Source organism: Oryx dammah, unplaced genomic scaffold (genome assembly GCF_014754425.2).
Source record: "Oryx dammah isolate SB20612 unplaced genomic scaffold, SCBI_Odam_1.1 HiC_scaffold_12, whole genome shotgun sequence".
Taxonomy (NCBI): Eukaryota; Metazoa; Chordata; class Mammalia; order Artiodactyla; family Bovidae; genus Oryx; species Oryx dammah.
This window is the reverse complement of record NW_024070196.1, coordinates 30364052-30386838: the sequence shown is the minus strand read 5'-3', so window position 1 is coordinate 30386838 and position 22787 is coordinate 30364052.

The window sequence follows — 22787 nt, the reverse complement described above, 5'->3', positions numbered from 1 at the left end:
AGGAGAACATAGGCAAAACACTCTCCGACATAAACCACAGCAGGATCCTCTATGATCCACCTCCCAGAATTCTAGAAATAAAAGCAAAAATAAACAAATGGGATCTAATTAAAATTAAAAGCTTCTGCACAACAAAGGAAAACTATCATATTTCTTAAGCTGGTGGTTGGTCACACAGCTGTGTGAATTTTTAATAATTAAGCTGAACTTTGTGTTTCAGGCACTTTTTATTTGTTTATAATATGTGCCAGCTTAAAAAGTATATATAAATAGTTTTAAACCACAAAAGGAATATAAAATTAAATCTAACAAAAAGTCTGCAAAGTGTATGTGACAAAAATTGTAAATACTCATTGAAAGCTATTTTTTTAATATTCTTTACTTGGAAAGGCATAATTATGTGTTTGGGGTACCAAGAATAGTTGAGATGCAAATTTTTCCAAAATGAGCTATGCATGCTAAGTCACTTCAGTCATGTTCAACTCATTTGCAATCCAAGAACCATAGCCCATCAGGCTCCTCTGTCCATGGGGTTCTCCAAAGAGTTAGAATTGGACATGGAACAACAGACTAGTTCCAAATAGGAAAAGGAGTACGTCAAGGCTGTATATTGTCACCCTGCTTATTTAACTTCTATGCAGAGTACATCATGAGAAACGCTGGACTGGAAGAAACACAGGCTGGAATCAAGATTGCCGGGAGAAATATCAGTAACCTCAGATATGCAGATGACACCACCTTTATGGCAGAAAGTGAAGAGGAACTAAAAAGCCTCTTGATGAAAGTGAAAGAGGAGAGTGAAAAAGTTGGCCTAAAGCTCAACATTCAGAAAACGAAGATCATGGCATCCGGTCCCATCACTTCATGGGAAATAAATGGGGAAACAGTGGAAAGAGTGTCAGACTTTATTTTTTGGGGCTCCAAAATCACTGCAGATGGTGACTGCAGCCATGAAATTAAAAGACGCTTACTCCTTGGAAGGAAAGTTATGACCAACCTAGATAGTATATTCAAAAGCAGAGACATTACTTTGCTGACTAAGATCTGTCTAGTCAAGGCTATGGTTTTTCCTGTGGTCATGTATGGATATGAGAGTCGGACTGTGAAGAAGGCTGAGCGCCAAAGAATTGATGCTTTTGACCTGTGGTGTTGGAGAAGACTCTTGAGAGTTCCCTGGACTGCAACGAGATCCAACCAGTCCATTCTGAAGGAGATCAGCCCTGGGATTTCTTTGGAAGGAATGATGCTAAAGCTGAAACTCCAGTACTTTGGCCACCTCATGAGAAGAGTTGACTCATTGGAAAAGACTCTGATGCTGGGAGGGATTGGGGGCAGGAGGAGAAGGGGACGACAGAGGATGAGATGGCTGGATGGTATCACTGACTCGATGGACATGAGTCTGAGTGAACTCCGGGAGATGGTGATGGACAGGGAGGCCTGGCGTGCTGCGATTCATGGGATCACAAAGAGTCGGAGATGACTGAGCAACTGAACTGAACTGAACCATGTTATAAAGGCTTAGAAACAAGAAAAACAGGCCTGAAAAAGAAAAGGTGGGATGATATTTCCATTGCCAAATATTGAGATGCATAAATACCACAGATAAAAGGTATAAAGATAAGAATATAAGTGAAAAGAAATAGAAGAGAAATAAACCCAGACATATAAATGTGTCATCTGACATTGTAGACTGGTGAGGAAATGACTGACTATTCAAAAAGATGCTGCGAGATTTGTTACTCATTTGGAAAAAAGAAGAAAAATACATGATCATTACTTCACACCGTACACAAAATATAAGCCCCAGATATAAGAAGCACTTTACATTTATAAAATAAAATCTATAAGCCTTCATTTGACAATTAGGATAAGATCTTAATGAGATTGGGGAAGGAATAGATCCACTAATGATATAAAATATTTAGTCATAAAGAAAGTAATAAGTTCAGTTACATTAAAATGATTTAGTTAAAAGTATTTTCTATTCTTTAAAATAAACCATGAAGAGAATAAAGAGAAGCTGTTGCCTACAAGAAAAAATTTCCAGCATCTATAAATAAGGATTAGTGTTCAGGACATGTAAAATTTCTTATTATCAAAAAGAAAAGACAAATAACCCAAATAAAGCTTGCAGTAGACATAAACAGACATTTTATAAAAAGAAGAAACAGACAGATCATGAACATGAAAGAGTGTTCATTCTTGTTAATAATTGGAAATAGCAATTTAAAACTACAAGAAGATAGAATTTCAGGTAAAAATTTTAAAGTGAGTCAATGTCAATTTTACAAAAAAGGTGGAACACGAGAACTTGTCCACATAATCACTGCTGGAGTGTGGGTAAACTCATACAAACACTTTGGAAAATATTTGCATTTAAAGTTGAGCACATGTATATGTAGCAACTCTATAATTATATTCCTAACAGAATACCTTACATCTATATGCTGGCAGATTTGCATAACAAGATGCACAGCACCATTGTTCCTAACAATCACAAATGTTTATCAAAACAAATGCACCACAAAACCTATTGCTGTTACGTGGTTACGTGAGCTACATGGAGCAAAGAAATAAACTGGTATATTCATATACTAAAATTCTAATGAATGATATACTACTATACATAGCATCAAAATTGAATCTTGAATAATTTTGAACAAAAGATATAAGGCATAGATAGACACATCATACATTACAATTCCATTCATAAAGTTCAACCAGTAAACAAAACATACTGTTATGGAATATACATGGAAAATTAGAGATACCAATGGAACATTTCATACAAAGATGTCCTCGATAAAGGACAGAAATGGTCTGGACCAAACAGAAGCAGAAGATATTAAGAAGAGGTGGCAAGAATACACAGAAGAACTGTACAAAAAAAGATCTTCACAACCCAGATAATCATGATGATGTGATCACTAATCTAGAGCCAGACATCCTGGAATATGAAGTCAAGTGAGCCTTGGAAAGCATCGCTATGAACAAAGCTAGTGGAGGTGATGGAATTCCAGTTGAGCCATTTCAAAGCCTGTAAGATGATGCTGTGAAAGTGCTGCATTCAGTATGCCAGCAAATTTGGAAAATTCAGCAGTGGCCACAAGACTGGAAAAGGTCAGTTTTCATTCCAATCCCAAAGAAAGGCAATGCCAAAGAATGCTCAAACTACTGCACAATTGCACTCATCTCACATGCTAGTAAAGTAATGCTCAAAATTCTTCAAGCCAGGCTTCAGCAATATGTGAACCGTGAACTTCCTGATGTTCAAGCTGGTTTTAGAAAAGACAGAGGAACCAGAGATCAAACTGCCAACATCTGCTGGATCATGGAAAAAGCAAGAGAGTTCCAGAAAAACAACTATTTCTGCTTTATTGACTATGCCAAAGACTTTGACTGTGTGGATCACAATAAACTGTGGAAAATTCTGAAAGAGATGGGAATACCAGACCACCTAACCTGCCTCCTGAGAAATCTGTATGCAGGTCAGGAAGCAGCAGTTAGAATGGGACATGGAACAACAGACTGGTTCCAAATAGGAAAAGGAGTACATCAAGGCTGTATACTGTCACCCTGCTTATTTAACTTCTATGTAGAGTACATCATGAGAAATGCTGGACTGGAAGAAACACAAGCTGGAATCAAGATTGCTGGGAGAAATATCAATAACCTCAGATATGCAGATGACACCACCTTTATGGCAGAAAGTGAAGAGGAACTAAAAAGCCTCTTGATGAAAGTGAAAGTGGAGAGCGAAAAAGTTGGCCTAAAGCTCAACATTCAGAAAACGAAGATCATGGCATCTGGTCCCATTACTTCATGGGAAATAGATGGGGAAACAGTGGAAAGAGTGTCAGACTTTATTTTTTTGGGCTCCAAAATCACTGCAGATGGTGACTGCAGCCATGAAATTAAAAGACGCTTACTCCTTGGAAGAAAATTTATGACCAACCTAGATAGTATATTCAAAAGCAGAGATTACTTTGCCAACTAAGGTCCGTCTAGTCAAGGCTATGGTTTTTCCTGTGGTCATGTATGGATGTGAGAGTTGGACTGTGAAGAAGGCTGAGCGCCAAAGAATTGATGCTTTTGAACTGTGGTGTTGGAGAAGACTCTTGAGAGTCCCCTGGACTGCAACGAGATCCAATCAGTCCATTCTGAAGGAGATCAGCCCTGGGATTTCTTTGGAAGGAATGATGCTAAAGCTGAAACTCCAGTACTTTGACCACCTTATGCGAAGAGTTGACTCATTGGAAAAGATTTTGATGTTGGGAGGGATTGGGGGCAGGAGGAGAAGGGGACGACAGAGGATGAGATGCCTGGATGGCATCACGGACTCAATGGACGTCAGTCTGAGTGAACTCCGGGAGATGGTGATGGACAGGGAGGCCTGGCGTGCTGCGATTCATGGAGTCGCAAAGAGTTGGACACGACTGAGCGACTGAACTGAACTGAGACCCAAAATAGAGAAAGAGAACAGAATGTTATCTGGGAGGGTAACAATGGCATATGTTTTATTTCTTAAGCTAGATGATGGATACATGAGTGTTACTTTCATGTTACAATTTTCAGCACATATGAATTTATACAGTCTTTTGTATAATGTATTTTCTAAATATTTCCAAGGAAACTATCATATGTATTAAAAGATATGAAATATATGATGAGAAAAATTTAACCAATAGATTTTATCTGCCACTTTGAAAATTTAGAGATTGTTTTATTTTAATTCCTCAATTTAAGAAAGGGTATGTTGTACTGAGCTAGGATTAAAATAAGTCTAACAAGAATGTCATAGGGAAAAAAATAATTAAAAAAAAACTCTAAACAAGGTAAAGCAGGGAGGATAAAGGGGGTCCTAAAATCTTTAACAAACTGTTAAAGAAAATCAGTTCACTGTTTTCAATGTGTCACTATGTGACCCTCAAAAGTATAATGAATTAAAAATTCAAAATAGATACACAGATAAAGATAAAATGGCTATTTTTCTAGTAATAAATCAAAGAAAAATTACTAGCTTCACCTTGTAAGTGTTCATGAAGGAAAAATTTATCCTCTGTTTTCGCAAGTCACATTTTATTAGTGTAAAAATACAGGCAAAGGAAAACATTTCTTCAACACGAATATACTTTAAAAGTTTCTTATCTCTATTAATGTAAGATAACAAACACATACAAAGAGATGTGCATAATAATGTTACATGGCTGTGTACAATAGTCAACCTGTGAAAGCCAAAATCCCAGACGATATATGCGTTATACACTTAGGTAGTTTATGTATTTTATTCAGAGGAGGTAGCTTAATTTTTGAAGGAACCAAAAATTAGTTTCCCCACTTTGAACCTAGTCCAAGTGGTGTATGAATCATGATCAAATGTTTTCATAACCTACTAGACATTCAGTGATCTTTGAGACTTGAGCTGATGGTCTTCCATCATTCTTTGGTGGGCCGGTGTCACCACCATTAATTAGGCTTTTGCTTAAAATCTGCTGGAGGTGTGGGTGGGCGGAAATCAAGGAAGTCTGGAGACTAAACAGCCATTCATAGCCTGTGGTGGTCCTCCCCAGGTTGGCACAGAGGCTCCTGGCCAAGGCCACCTGGTAAATGTAGTATGTCCCATCAAACAAAGAAGGAGTTTCATCGATACCTCATTTCACTGATACCTCACAGAGCTCTCAGTCTGGATCATCTACCAGTATTCAGTTGGCAGGGCCAAATTTCAAAAGTATAGGTGCTTTGATGAATAGACCTTTATTTTGAAAAACTCAGTTACATAAGTGCTGTAACTGACATATCACATAATTCATTGTAATGCATTCTGTTTAAAAATCTATTAGCCACAGATCAGAAGAATCTTAGAATAAAGAGCTAATCAGGGAAATGTACTTTACATGTAACTGGGTTATACTACAGATTCAGTTCTGGAAATACACCATAAAAAAACATTATTAAAATAATAATGGTCTCCAATCATAAAGAAATTTACAATTTATCAAATGACTTCGCCTATCACAAGATGTGGAAAATTTTAATTCTAGTAAAAACTTTGCCTGAGTACACACAGGGATTATAGGAATGAGTCAGGACATACTATTAACATAAGCTTAAGTCCAGTGTTAGACCCACTATACTACACATGCCTAAAAGTAGTAACAAGAATAGTGATAACAACTGTCATTTTTAGTGAGCACCTACTAAGTGTGAGGCATTATGCACTTTATACTTGTGTCTAAGCTTAAAATATTTAATTATATTTAAATACCTAGCAAAAGCTATCTATGTTGAATCCTTTGATTAAAACAATGATGTATCAGTCTTATAACTTAAAATCTCCATGTTTTGCTCTCTTTACTGGAGCATAACACTATGAAATACACACACATATATATATATAATCTTTTATATATATATAAATGTATACATATTATTTAAAAGTTTATAAGTATTCATGTGTAACACGTGAAACTAAGAAATAAGTAATTTCCTATTGTGCAAACTACAGTACTACCTTATTCTACACAAAGGTTAAAGTAAGATGTAGTCCAACAAAGATACATAGTTTTAAGTTTTTAAATTTAAATTATAGTAATCAAGACGATATAAAAGTAAAAGTTTCTTTTCTCAGTTATACTACTGACTTTTCAACTAGTAAAGAGTTACATGTGGCTAGGAGCACATTCTATAGACAAGAGTATTTTTTAGAAAATTGAAGTTTATTCATTTATATATTGAATTAAAGATAATTTAGATTGAAATATTTAGATATATTGCACAGTACCTGCCTTTATTAAGTGTTCTGGTCATTAAGATCATCAATCTTTTAACTGTGTATATAAATCATGGTACTGTGCACACAGATTGTACACACAGTGGTTTCCTATCCCTTTGACAAGATATGTTTACTGTGTATACTCATTGTTTCTCAAGCATACAAGGGATCATCTGCTGTTACTATAATTTCCCCATTCATGAAATGAGGATAACAATATAATTAACTGTCTCAGAGTTAAATGATACAGTGAATATAAACTACTAATAAGTACCTAATAAATAAGAAATATCCAATAAATATTATGTTCATTTAAATACAATGTCAACTATACTTCAATAAAAAATAAAGTTTATGTGTATATCTCATATATATTCATATATCTCATAAGTAACTATATATATGAAATTAGCTACAGGGACAGTATTATAGATTAAGGACTGATCATTTTACTAAACTGAAAAGAGATTCGTGCAAGATCAATATTTAAAACAAAAATTTTTCTTGGTCATCATTTTTATTTTATTCTTTACCCTAAGTATCAGAAAAAAAAAATTGCTTGGTTTAAAAGTGAAAGTGAACAAACCTTTCCCCTGCACGAGCACATACTTGCCGGTATGTCATTTAGTGAAAACCGTCACAGTTACTCTGTGCTTATGTTTAGTCGCTCAGTCATGTCCGACTCTTTGCGACTCCATGGACTACATAGCCCACCAGGCTCCTCTGTCCACGGGAACTCCCCAGGCAAGAATTCTGGAGTGGGTTGCCATGCCCTCGTTCAGAGGATCTTCCCTACCCAGGGATCAAACACAGGTCTCCTGCAGTGCAGGCAGATTCTTTACCCTCTGAGCCACCAGAGAAGCCCCACAATTACCCTAAAAGGTTCTATTTAACAAGTATTTATTGAAAGTTTGCTGTGTCAAGAAAGAAAGATATGCAAAAGTGAGATCAGATAGACAGTAGCCATCTTTAAGGACATTATATTCTAGTGAGAAGAATAAGAAACACACAAGTAAATGATAATGAGAATTAACCAGAATCAAATATTTGATTTCCTTGAGTTCTTCTGAAAAGAAAAGGAGGCAAGAATCCTGGAGTGGGTTGCCATTTCCTTCTCCAGGGGATCTTCCCGACCCAGGGATCGAACCCAGGTCTCCAGCATTAGAGGCAGACACTTTAACCTCTGAGCCACCAGGGAAGCCTAAAATGAAAAGGGAGTATACTTTAAGTTGAAATAAATGCATTAAGATGAACATATCAGCAACGGTAATCCTCTAAATCATATAGTTGTCTTTAAAAAAAGTCAACCCCAATCCATTCACAGTGGTTTCAAATGGCATTATTTGGTCACAAAATCAACTCAGAGGAATAAAAAGGAATGTATAGGAATAAAGTGAAGGAACAGGTGGTATCTCTTCATTCTCAATGACTTATTTCAGCACAGTTAATAGTAATGGTCCTTGTTCTTAGCAGAACATTTTCCATTCTGATATTTTTCATTCAATACATAAGTGTTCAAATGTGCACTTAAAGGCAGAGTTAAGTTTCTAGCTTGAAGTACAATACCTAAGAAGGAGAATCTCAAAATCATTAGCCTACATAAACATTCTTCTTCCTCATTTCCCATCCCAAACTCTCTCTACTTCTGACAACACACACTCACACACACACACACACACCTCACACCTGAATCAGTCACTGTGATACACAAAAATCTGATTGTACATTCAGTACTTTTAAGGTCACTTTTAGTTTAACCTAAACCAGAACATCATTAGTGATAAACTACATATGCTAAAGAAACAGAGAAAATAATATGATACAGATTTCTGAATATCCTTTTAGCTCAGAAATCTTATCATGCAATAATTAGTGACATACTAAACATCCAAATAAAGAGACCTGCTGTATAGATCTATAAACTGGATATCAGTGTTACAGATGCCAAAACAGAAAGATTAGCTCTCCGCTCCACCCCCGCTGAGGAAGTTCCCTGGAGGATGAAAGAGCCCTGGAACAAAGTGAGATGCTTTAGCTGATCAAGCCCTATTTGGTCACTTTCATCTTTGCGATGCATGGAAAAGGAGCCCCCCTTTCTGCCAGCTCTTGGCACTCTGACCATGGAGAGACATAAAGGGAGGCAAGGCAAGGCCAGCACAAAAAGGGAAGTGGTTAAAGGCAGCAGCCCATTCCGAAGAAACAAAGATGCTGGCAGGAGTGTTAACAACGAAGATGCTTGTGCCTCCATGGTAAATAGAATGGCAATGGCCTAATAATAAACCTGAAAGACACAAGTGAGGATGGCTGCATGCAAAGTGGGGGAAAACCTTCCAATTACTGCTTTAGACAGCCCTATTAATCCTTAGGAGCACTCCCGACAAAAAGTCTATTCAATTTTCCCTCAATGTGTTCTGTCTAATGGGAGCGGTATTATGTCTGACACTGAGGGTAATTACCTCATGAGAATTTCACATACAGAGAAGTAAAGTCTTTTAATTTTCTGCAGGTGTCTTGGACACATTCTGCATAATTCTTTGCCCCCAAATTAGGTGCACATTCCTCTTCTGCTGAGCTGCTTTCATATTGGGTTGGTATGCATTTGAGGGCTGAGTAATAGTCATTTATCTCATCCCCTATGGAAAGCAGCACATAGTATATTCTCCCTTCATCACAACACAAGTGCTATTAATATCTTCAGCAATGCTGAAAAATGTATGTATACATGTATACATATATATATATATATATGATGTGTGTGTGTGTATACACACACATACATATAAATCTGGTTATAACACTCCCTTTGGGTCACAACCATTAGCAGCAGATAAATAGTTAGGAACCTTTTTATACACACAGTTATGAGAGCACCAACAAGACCATAACCCTGCAGGGAATCACTTAACTGTTTACTCCTGCCAGTTCTTGAAACTTGGAAACAACTGAAATTGAACAGGAAAGAGGATAAATGGAAAAATCAGTATTTAGGGCTGCTTTGTTTCCTGAAATAATTACACATGTAGCATGTCTTATTGATTTATTCTAAAGACTCTACAGTTAAACACAAATGGATTACCTTTTTCTTTGCTGAATTATACAAAGCAGTTTTATTATTTTAGCATCACCTGACAGCAGAGATATGACAAAAGGAATGTTTAATATAACAGCTTAGTAAAATAAGTACCAGAAAGAAAAAAAAAAAGCCTTTTTAAAAAAAAATTGTTTTCTAGTAGTGGAGCAGTGAAGTATATAGAAATAGGCTGCTGCTAAGTCGCTTCAGTTGTGTCCAACTCTGTGCGACCCCATAGACGGCAGCCCACCAGGCTCTCCTGTCCCTGGGATTCTCCAGGGAAGAATACTGGAGCGGGTTGCCATTTCCTTCTCCAATGCATGAAAGTGAAAAGTGAAAGTGAAGTTGCTCAGCTACAGTGAGGCTAACCACTTAATGGAAAAATGATTAAACATTTCTTGAAGTTGATGGCTCTAATGCCACTGAGGCATTCTTATAAAGTACCAGAATAAAGATAATTTTCTGCTCATAAGTAAACCACATGAATAAGACCATACCATTTGCCATAATATATGTTGCTTATGATTCTGTGTTTTCTTTAAAGTCCTCATAATTAACTAGGAAAAAATAGCACTTAAGCATCAAAATATGGCTCATGGAAAACAAGTTGGCTGAATCTTTTCATTTCTAAATTGCTTTCACCCTAAAATACAATGACTTTACATTTCAGAAGCTACACCTGCATGGGGCAATCCGATTGCTGTCCAAAGTACGCCTTCCACCAGCCGTATCTGCTGTTCAGGGTTGCTCAAACCAGTTGCTGGTGTTTCTTTCTTACCCAAGTGTCTCAAACACTGTAGAACATTTTGATTGTGCTCAGGTCCCAGAAAGCCTGACTGAGTCTAACAAGAACATTTTTATTACAATTAGACTTCGGCAAAATTTAGAATCTCCTAGCGAACAAGTCATGTTTAATTTTCATTTTTAAAGTAGGACATAAAACTTTAATAAGTAATGCCTTAGAAGAGTTGTCTTCTTCTCAAAACCCAAGGCATCCTTTCAGAGAGAGAAGACTAAGGATGTGCTTATGCACTTCTTGCTCCCCACTCACCCTAAAAATCCCAGGCAGGACATGCTGCCGTCAGTGCTTCTGCTAAGTTCAAAGGACATACTATCCTTGGCTTCCATCATTTTCCAATTTGCTCAGTCAGGCTAAGACATCTATCACGGCTTCAAGTCTTAAACTTACTGGCATTCTTTACAATTTTCTCAAGTCTCCTGAGGCTGAAGATACTGAAAACTGACTTGGAAACATCCATAACGAAATGTGTACAATACTTTGGCTAACATTTAAATTAATGCAAAGTATAGACTTGAAATGCCCAGCTTACTGTGTAGATTGCTCTTATTTCTTGATGAAATGTCACACGCAAAGGTGAAGAAGCTATTAGTTATCTATATACCTCTTTGTTTAGAAGAAGATAGCACCAATGTATTGCACTTCTCTTTTATAGAAAATGCTGAAGGAAAATCTTGGTTTTTGTGTGTGCTAAGTTGCTTCTGTCATGTCCAACCCTTTGCAACACTATAGACCAGAGCCTTCCATGCTCCTCTGTCCATAGAATTCTCCAGGCAAGAATACTAGAGTGGGTTGGAGCGGGTTGCCATGCCCTCCTCCAGGGGATCTTCTCGGCCCAGAGATCAAACTCACGTCTCTTATGTCTCCTGCATTGGCAGACAGGTTCCTTACCACTTCGGCCATCTGGGAACCCCAGCTTCTTCATGTAAAATGGTTCTTTATGAAACCTTTGTGTGTAAGTTTCCAACTTCCCTGTGAATTTGTCATGCCATCAAATATTAGTGTATCATATAATTTTCCCGTATATTATTAAAGAGACATTGATTTCCAAATTAGGTCAGGTTAGTACTATCTGAGTTGTACCTAAATCTGAAAGATGACTCAACACAAAATTTTAAAGTAGTATAATTTTCCCTAATACCCATAATGCTCACTGTTTTTGCATAAGAGGTTTTCCAAAATCCCCAGCAATTCAGAACAGACTCAGGAAACAGCATTACTTCTTACTTAAGAATTAGTTCCAAACTAATACAGATGATGAAACAAGAAAGCATACATGGAAAATAAAATGTGAAACAGATGGCAGGAAGCTCTATGTGAGGAATTATATGTGCATAGATGATCCAGCTGAAGAAAGTTATTCTGGTATAAACACTAGGCCCATTCAAGAGATGGTCAAGTGAAATGGTCTGACCAATAACTGAACATCATGATGCAAAAAATACATTTAAAGTATACTTTTTGTGATGTAACTCACATTAAGATATTCTGGTCAAAGCAAGAAATGAAAACTGAACAAGTATGATTCATCCTTATTTGCATACAGTAATTCCAATAAAAATGAATCAAGTGGGACACGCATTCAAAGCCTGCATGGACTCCCGTATGATACAAGAAAAAGCATTATGGCAGCATTATACCATCCATGGGTTTATGACAACAGGATGAAAGGATGAATGAAGGTTCAGAATATGTATGCAGAGTATATCAAAGAAGGCATTTATTCACACTCAGATTATTTTTATACATCTCAACTGATTTATTTTTAGTTTCTCTGAGGTCTAATGTGTCCTGAAAACTGTAGACTATCTCCATTATTTTTACTTGTCATCCTTATGGCAACTGTGTACACTTTGCATTTCATAAGCACTTAAACAACAACATGTATTAGGATCTCAAAATTGAAATTAAGAAATTTCAACAGTTCACAAGAAATCATATTTCAGGGCCAACAAAGACAGATTTATGCAACACACTAGTGACACTTCCAATTCTCATTCTGTTCAATGTAGCACAATGACAACTTTCACAAAGTATGTGGGGACTATTGGCTTTAGCCACACATTTTAAAAACATTAAGACAAAAGTAAAATAACCCCTTGCCAATTTTTTTTTAATTTTAATTTTGTATTAAAAACTATATGAGGATGAAAGGGCAGGAAAATCTTCACTTTAGTGCTAGCCACTACTCTAGTGGTTCCTTTAATCCTCAAAATCCTCTAGAATTGCTTACTGTTACTTCTCCCCACTTTATAGATAAGCAGGTTAAATAAGCTTGCCATAGTCACTGAGTCAAGTAACAGATCTAGAATCCAAACCTAGCCCCAAAATACACTCATGGAATTGTTACACTGCATTGTTTTTCTAAACCTAACACAGCCCTAAACATACTTTAATTCCTAACATAATTTGGGAAGGCACTGCTGACTAGCCGTAAGGGATCTAAGACTGTAGCTTCCTACTGAAGTATTCTTTGTCTTGAAATATTTTATTCATCTGTTATTTTCCATTATCTACAAATAATATCTCTTTTAAAACATTTCCTTTACTGGACCGAAATGAATAAAATAGATCCCGATTACCTGCAATGTTATTCTCTCTAAATTTGTACACACAACTGAATGAGTGAACGAATGATGTGCTTGTGTGTGTGTGTGTGTAGGTGTGTGTATATGTGTATAGCATTTACTTCCCCATCTAGAATCAATAATAATTGCTTTGAGACAAAATAATCTAGTACTTAATTCCTCTACCACAGCTATACTGCAAGTTTATAATCTTTTAAGGCAGTATCTTACAAAGTCATCTTATTACCAGATATTACATTTAACTTCTTGATGTCCAATTCATATTGCTTTTCTTTACATACATTTCAAAATTTTAAAACCAGTAACTCATTACTCAGTAAAAATATCAAATTGAAAGTTAGAAACTTTTAAATAAATAAAAAGTTCCAGATATTTCACAGGCCAGTGTTTCCCAATCTTCTTCATGATTTTTCCCATATCTGTATACTCATCTGTACATAGTCTACCAATGTAAATGTTACCAAGCACATCTAATAAATATCTCTACAGCAATACCCAAACTGGTGTTTGAGCAAACAACAATGCTGTAGCCTAGTCAATTTGACATATATTAACCATCACAGTGGCTCATATGTAAACTTTAAATTTTGGAAACTATGAATATCACAGAAGAGCAGTATTACTGAAACTGGTTTTGCTGTCCTAAGTCCTAAGCAGCATTCCTTAAAGCCTCAGTGATTCTGTAAATCTGGGCATATCAAATCTTGAATAATTGTACAAAGACACTTTCCAAATAAGGAACACAATTCTACTGAAAAACCACACTACTAATATAAAGGAAAGACACTTAAAGATTGAATTTGAATTTGTGGACCACACAAAATACTTCAGTGTCCTACATCAAGTGTGATTTCAGCAACTGAAAAAACGAGACTTGGTCTGACCTCATGCTGTTTGGATGGCTTCCTTCCAACAGGCTAAGGGACAGGAAAAATTGGGAAAGTCACTACTGTACCCAGAAGCAACATATTAATGCCAAATATAAATCTGATAGTATAGCACACATTACATCAGTCATCACATTCACACCTAATTTCACTACAAAATCAAGATTGGAAACTTCTAGCATTCTGGCATGTAGTTTCAGGGTACAATCAAAATCTCATGTCACCTGAGGCAAAATTCCAGACTGCCAACAGCACTACCTAATTTGACTATACAGTTGCATATTTTTGCTGCAACCACAAAGAGTGCAGTGGCGATACTGGCTTGCATTTGTATTTTACCATGTAAGTGGCTTCAAGGTCTTGTTTTCCCAACACAAACATGATAGACTTCTGACATCATCAGTTCTACACTTGCTTTCTGAGGGAGAAGTTGACACTCAGTTGTATTTAAGTTCTCTGCCCTCAGCAATTAAAGTTTATTTGTAGGGTACACACTTTCTCACAATACTTTCTTGAGCATATTAATCCAAAATATTACCACCAAAATATTTAAAACTGTAATATTGATTTTTGTATCTTTGCTGTCTAGCAGCTTTAATGCAAAAAAAATTACATTTAATCATTTCAACAGTTACAGATTAAACAACATCAGATTGAAAATCTATCCTTTAAGTATTCAATGTGCTTGGCCTTTTCTCACAAATGCATACATTCATTTGGCTATGGATCATTCAACAGAAATTAGTGATCATTACTTCATTCTAGACATGGCCAAACAGAACACTCATAAAAAACCAGGACACAGTATTTCAAAAAGCTGAGAGTCTTCTAAGGGAGAAAAAAAAAGTGACAAATTAAAAACTAAAGGTTAGTCTTGAGTACCATGGGGGTTTGGGAAACTCCAAATCTCTTAGAATGATCAGGGCTCAAACTTAACATGAGATAAAATAAAGCTACCTATGAATCAGTGTAAGGATTAAGATAGCATTGAAAGACCAATTTTATTTAGTTAGTTTTATTTGGCTGTGCTTGGTCTTGGTTGCAGCATGCAGGATTTTTAGCTGTGGCATGTGGGATCTTAGTCCCCCAACCAGAGATGGGACCTGGGCGCCCAGCATCGGAAGCATGGAGAGTTAACCACTGGACCACCAGGGCAGTCCCAAAAGCACAGTTTTAAAGTATGATTTTATAATGGTACAAACATATAATAAACATAAACTGTTCCTGTTTAATCTTACCAAATCATGTCATTCTGACTGTAATTATTTTGATTGCAATAAATGATGTACGTGGAGCTCAGAGGAATTTATTCGGCCAACTTTGTTGAGCACTTTGTTAGACAGAATAATTGTTCCCCAAAGATATCCACATTTTAATCCTTGAAACCCATAAAAATGTCACCTTTGCCTATTCTGGCAAAACAGAATTTGTGAATGTGATTAAATATGTTGAGATGAGGAGATTATTCTGATTATCCTAGTAAATCCAAAAAGAAGAAGACAGGGAAGTCAGAGTCAGAGGAGATGTGACAACAGAAGAAGAGTTGGGAAGAAGGGGCCCCACGGTAAGGAGGCTCCAGGAGCTAAAAAAGCAAGGAACACAGTCCTGTGGAAATCTTGACCTCCAGACTGTAAAATAAGTGTGCATTGTTTTAAGTCATTACTGTGCCTGACATTATTATAATGCCTTGTATAAATGAAATCATTTTAGCCTTACTCAGCAAAGTCAGTTACTGCTAAGAGACTTATGTTTAATCATCACAGCAACACTTACAATGTAGGTACTAGTTTAACCATACTTATGTGTTAAAACCAGGAAACAAAAGACTGAGCCTGCCTAAGGTCATACACCTAGTCACTAACAAACTTTGAGCCTGAACCCAAGAAATCCAGGCTGCCTCTTGATTTAAAGGGGATTTTATTGTTTTTTGTTTTGCCATGTTCACGTTCTTAGTAAATATGTTAAGAAAGTATCTTAATGTTATGAAAGATACTTAAAAAACAGTGTCATAAAAGCTGTGAAAGTGTTAGTTTCTCAGTAGTATCCAACTCTTTGGGACCCCATGGACTGAAGCCCACTAGACTCCTCTGTGGAATTTTCCTGCAAAAGATACTGGAGAGGGCAGCCATTTCCTTCGAGATTTGTGTGCAAATAATTTATGTATCATTACAGTTCAGTCACTCAGTCATGTCCGACTCTTTGGGACCCCATGAATCACAGCACGCCAGGCCTCCCTGTCCATCACCATCTCCAGGAGTTCACCCAAACTCATGTTTGTCGAGTCAGCCACCTCATCCTCTGTCATCCCCTTCTCCTCCTGCCCCCAAATCCCTCCCAGCATCAGGGTCTTTTCTGATGAATCAACTCTTTGCATGAGGTGGCCAAAGTATTGGAGTTTCAGCTTTAGCATCATTCCTTCCAAAAAACACCTAGGGCTGATCTCCTTTAGAATGGACTGGTTGGATCTCCTTGCAGTCCAAGGGACTCTCAAGAGTCTTCTCCAACACCACAGTTCAAAAGCATCAATTCTTTGGTGTTCAGCTTTCTTCACAGTTCAACTCTCACATCCATACATGACCACTGGAAAAACAATAGCCTTGACTAGACGGATCTTAGTTGGCAAAGTAATGTGTCTGCTTTTGAATATGCTATCTAGGTTGGTCATAACTTTCCTTCCTAGGAGTAAGCGTCTTTTAATTTCATGGCTGCAATCACCATCTGCAGTGATTTTGGAGCCCCCCAAAATAAAGTCTGACACTGTTTCCACTGTTTCCCCATCTATTTCCCATGAACATTTCTATGAAGACCTACAAGAGCTTTTAGAACTGACACCCAAAAAAGATGTCCTTTTCATTATAGGGGACTCAAATGCAAAAGTAGGAAGACAAGAAATACCTGGAGTAACAGGCAAATTTGGCCTTGGAATACAGAATGAAGCAGGGCAAAGGCTAATAGAGTTTTGCCAGGAGAACACACTGGTCATAGCAAACACCCTCTTCCAACAACACAAGAGAAGACTCTACACATGGACATCACCAGATGTTCAACATTGAAATCAGATTGATTTTAATCTTTGCAGCCAAAGATGGAGAAGCTCTAAAAAGTCAGCAAAAACAAGACCGGGAGCTGACTGTGGCTCAGATCATGAACTCCTTATTGCCAAATTCAGACTTAAACTGAAGAAAGTAGGGAAAACCACTAGACCATTCAGGTATGACCTAAATCAAATCCCTTATGATTATACAGTGGAAGTGAGAAATAGATTTGAGGGATTAGATGTGATAGACAGAGTGCCTAATGAACTATGGAATGAGGTTCGTGACATTGTACAGGAGACAGGGATCAAGACCATCCCCATGGAAAAGAAATACAAAAAAGCAAAATGGCTGTCTGAGGAGGCCTTACAAATAGCTGTGAACAGAAGAGAAGAGAAAAGCAAAGGAGAAAAGGAAAGATATTCCCATTTGAATGCAGAGCTCCAAAGAACAGCAAGGAGAGATAAGAAAGCTTTTTTCAGTGATCAGTGCAAAGAAATAGAGGCAAACAACAGAATGGGAAAGACTAGAGATCTCTTCAAGAAAATTCGAGATATCAAGGGAACATTTCATCCAAAGTTGGGCACAATAAAGGACAAAAATGCTACAGACCTAACAGAAGCAGAAGATATGAAGAAGATGTGGCAAGAATACACAGAAGAACTGTACAAAAAAGATCTTCATGACCCAGACAATAATGAAAGTGTCATCACTCATCAAGAGCCAGACATCCCGGAATGTGAAGTCAAGTGGGCCTTAGGAAGCATCACTACGAAAAAAAGCTAGTGGAGGTGATGGAATTCTAGTTGAGCTATTTCAAATCCTGAAAGATGATGCTGTGAAAGTGCTGCACTCAGTATGCCAGCAAATTTGGAAAACTCAGCAGTGGCTGCAGAACTGGAAAAGGAGGTCAGTTTTCATTCCAATTCCAAAGAAAGGCAATGCCAAAGAATGCTCAAACTACCACACAATTGCACTCATCTCACACGCTAGTAAATTAATGCTCAAAATTCTCCAAGCCAGGCTTCAGCAATATGTGAACCGTGAACTTCCAGATGTTCAAGCTGGTTTTAAAAAAGGTGGAGGAACCAGAGATCAAGTTGCCAACAACTGCTGGATCATCAAAAAAGCAAGAGAGTTCCAGAAAAACATCTATTTCTGCTTTATTGACTATGCCAAAGCCTTTGACTGTGTGGATCACAATAAACTGTGGAAAATTCTGAAAGAGATGGGAATACCAGACTACCTGACCTGCCTCTCGAGAAACCTATATGCAGGTCAGGAAGCAACAGTTAGAACTGGACATGGAACAACAGACTGCTTTCAAATAGGAAAAGGAGTGTGTCAAGGCTGTATATTGTCACCCTGCTTATTTAACTTCTATGCAGAGTACATCATGAGAAACGCTGAGCTGGAAGAACCACAAGCTGGAATCAAGATTGCTGGGAGAAATATCAATAACCTCAGATATGCAGATGATACCACCCTTATGGCAGAAAGTGAAGAGGAGCTAAAAAGCTTCTTGATGAAAGTGAAAGAGGAGAGTGGAAAAGTTGTCTTAAAGCTCAACATTCAGAAAACGAAGATCATGTCCTCTGGTCCCATCACTTCATGGGAAATAGATGGGGAAACAGTGGAAACAGTGTCAGACTTTATGTATAGATCCTAGGAATTAGGAACAGTACGCTTGTACTAGTGAAAGGAAGAAGAAGGAAAAGCCAGTTCTCTCGCTGGGTACCCTCTGAGGAATGTGGAGAATGCATCCCAGAATTGGCTACAGATGGACCACAGAGGTAAATATTTATCTACCAACTCACACTTCTTAGTGACCTAAGTGTTTCTCACACTTTCAGAACTGCTGAGTGAGTTTCCATTATTTCCCATGTGATGGTAGCTGAGAAGCAACGTGGTGACAAATATTCAATGCAGCAGAAGTGAGGTTCCACCAGGTTGCCCTAGCCCCAGCTGGTGGCTACAGTAATGACTGGAGAAAAATTATAGGCTGACATAATACAACTTTGGGCATAAGAGGACCCTGACACAGCTAGCCTTCTGATACCAAATTCCAGATTCTTTCTATTGTATCATCAGGCATCTATACAAGTAATCCCTTACTTTGGGACTGATATGATCTGACAGTTTCTATGAGAACAGTTGATCAATAAAGTGTATTCTTACAATGTATCCCATGAAAAGTAGGATATGCTGTTTTATATGAATTGCTTTTGCCTCACTAAATAGAAGTTAAATTCCTAGAAAGCAGACATAACATATACCACTCTTGTGTTTCCAGTTCAAAAATGGACTCAAAAGAGGAACTCAAACATAACATATACCACTCTTGTTTTTCCAGTTCAAAAATGGACTCAAAACAGGAACTCAAAAACAGAACTCAAAAGATATGTACTAATGATGACCACCTGAATGCAACTTCTCATTTGTCTTATTAAAATTACTGCCAGAATTTAAATAGTCCCACTAAAGATGTTTATAAAGTATTTTTTTCATATTTTTGAGATCCTTTCAAATCTGTTTCAATTCTGTTTACATCTAATTTTAATGGTTAAATGTTTTTTATCCAATATATCACTTAATTTGATAGGTTTTTCAATCACTATACAGTAGAATCACCAAGCACCAAGCGTGGAAACCCTGAAAAACAATTTTTTCCAGGCAGAACACAATCCAATTTGAACAAAATGAAGCTTCAAAAAGTTCCCAAGTACAATTCTACTTTTACACATTTACTATTTTTATGAAATACATATTTTCTCAATTGGACAAAATGTGCACTGTAGCAGACTACTCAAACAATGACACTATTAGACTCCATAAGATAATATGGTGGTGACTGTCAGTTATTAATTTAAAAAGGATTAAAATTTATAAAGGAATTAATTAGTTGTGATATATTATTATGTAATATATCTGGTCAGTTAGTGAAGGACAACAAAGATTAAGATGGAACAATATACCAAAATTTTTTAACATATGGAATACGTTAATCTGTATAATTGTTTAAAGTTACATTGAAATTTATTCTTGAGTATCATTTCATTTAATGAATGCGTGTGTGTGTCCTCAGTCACTTCAGTCACATCCAACTCTCTGTGACCCCGTGGATGTAGCCCACCAGGCTTCTCTGTCCATGGAATTCTCCAGGCAAGAATACTGGAGTGGGTTGCTGTGCCCTCTTCCAGGGGATCTTTCCAACCCCGGGACTGAACCCATGTCTCTTATGTTTCCTGCACTGGCAGGCAGGTTCTTTACCACTACTACAAACTGGGAAGCCCCATTTAATGGATAGCTGCATATAAATAATTTTCTGTACATATGTATCATGTACACGAGCTATTTCTATATATTCACTACTTTAAAATCATTTAAATTTATTGACATAAATTTATTTCAATTTTATCTGCATTGAATAGAAATGTTTTCTAGAATATAGCTGCACAAAATTTTTAAAAATTAAGGTTCATCATAAGTAATCGACATTATGGATAAGCCACATACTTAGGATTTTGGAGGCTCTAATATTCTGTGAGAGTCATTAATCATGAAGAAGTATACCTTGAAAAAAAATATCCTATGCCAATGAAAAGAACTATTCAACTATGGTAATAAATCATCAATTCACAAGGAAATGTAGGGCTTCACTTTTTATGGGCTCATCGGAAAGACCTGCATACCATAAACACAGATGTTTGGTATTTAGTGTTTTTGCTTTTAGAAGATGGAGAAAGGACAAAAATGTTCTATTTTTCAAGTAAAAAGATTAATCAAAAGTACCATTTTTTAAAAATCACACTCATAACTTCTTAAGAACAGGCAGGCATCTTTAAGGAAATTTCTTCGGAAGCCCAACACAATTATTTAAATGGCAGAGAACAGAATTTTAAAACCTATTTTTCAAAAGCAAGAATTCAGGCTTTAAAGAGCAATACTTTAAAAAGACTAAACTAATATTTTCTGTTTCATTAGAAAAAAAGAGGCTATCACGTTACAGTTGCAAGTTGTAATTTTATATATAGAAGTTTTTTATTCATACTGATGTTATTCTTGTTCACCTACCTGCTAGGCTCACATATTTTTCCTGCTCCTACAGTGGGATTTCAGAGAATGGTCTCCAATTTCTGAACAGGTCAATGAGCACGTACTGCTGCTGCTGCTGCTAAGTCGCCTCAGTCATGTCTGACTCTGTGCAATCCCATAGACGGCAGCCCTCCAGGATCCGCCGTCCCTGGGATTCTCCAGGCAAGAACACTGGAGTGGGTTGCCATTTCCTTCTCTAATGCATGAAAGTGAAAAGTGAAAGTGAAGTCGCTCAGTCGTGTCCGACTCAGCGACCCCATGGACTACAGCCTACCGGCTCCTCCATCCATAGGATTTTCCAGACGAGAGTACTGAAGTGAGGTGCCATTGCCTTCTCCAGGGCATGTACTAGAAAATAAAATTCAACAGAGCTTCTGGAATGCTGGGAACACCAGGGAAAATGTGTGAAACACAACATATCACAACCTATTCTATATTGGCCCATCTCTGGTTGTTTGAAATTACACGTAATTATCTTGTAAGGATATTGTTTTGACCATCTGTGTCAAATAATTCAGTGATCTAACAGCACTAAAATGTATGCAATTAATAGGAATGATATTAAACTATGAAGAACCTAAGTTCTGCTGTAATGGGAAAGTAGACCAATGGAGATCAAAATCCAACGAAATATAAAACAGAAACCTTTATACAAAATAAAAACTTAGCCATCCAGCATCTTGTCCAATAATTAAAATAAACAAAGTATCCATTTATCATGTTGTAGTGTCTGGAGTTCTTAGTGGAATAGTTTCTGACAGTGTTCAGAGAAATTTCCTTTGTTCACTCACACGAAATAACCTCAAACCAGATGTATGACGATCAGCCAGGTTTAGGTGGAGGAAGACTTTCGTTCTCGTTAACCTGTTAACAGATAGTATGTCAATAACACCTTGTGGTACCATTTGACTTACAGGAATAGAAGAATATATTCCTCCAGTTTCAACAATTCCTTCATAAAGATTATGTATTATTCTTACAACTTTTGATTTAAATACAGATATACTTTCATCAAATATTTTTCTTCTAGAATCTATTTGAGTGTTGTTTTTCAAAATTTCTATTATAACTACATGTGACCTGGATGGCATCACCGACTCAATGGACGTGAGTTTGAGTAAACTTTGGGAGTTGGTGATGGACAGGGAGGCCTGGCGTGCTGCAATTCATGGGGTCACAAAGAGTCAGACACTACTGAGCGACTGAACTGAACTGAACTGACCTCAGCTGAGTGGTATGCTAAAATTCCAGAAGGAAAAACTGTGAAGAAGAAACTAGGGACAGAGCTAAATGTAAGAGGTAAACTGTGTTTCAATGCAGAGTGACAATTTCAGTGAAAGAGGATTACAAACAATAAATGCTGGAGAGGATATGGAGAAAAAGGAACCCCCTTGCACTGTTGGTGGGAATGCAAACTGACACAACCACCATGGAAAACAGTATGGAAATTCCTTTAAAAACTAGGAATAGAACTACCATATGACCCAGCAATCCCACTACTGGGCATATACCCTGAGAAAACCATAACTGCAAGAGATTCT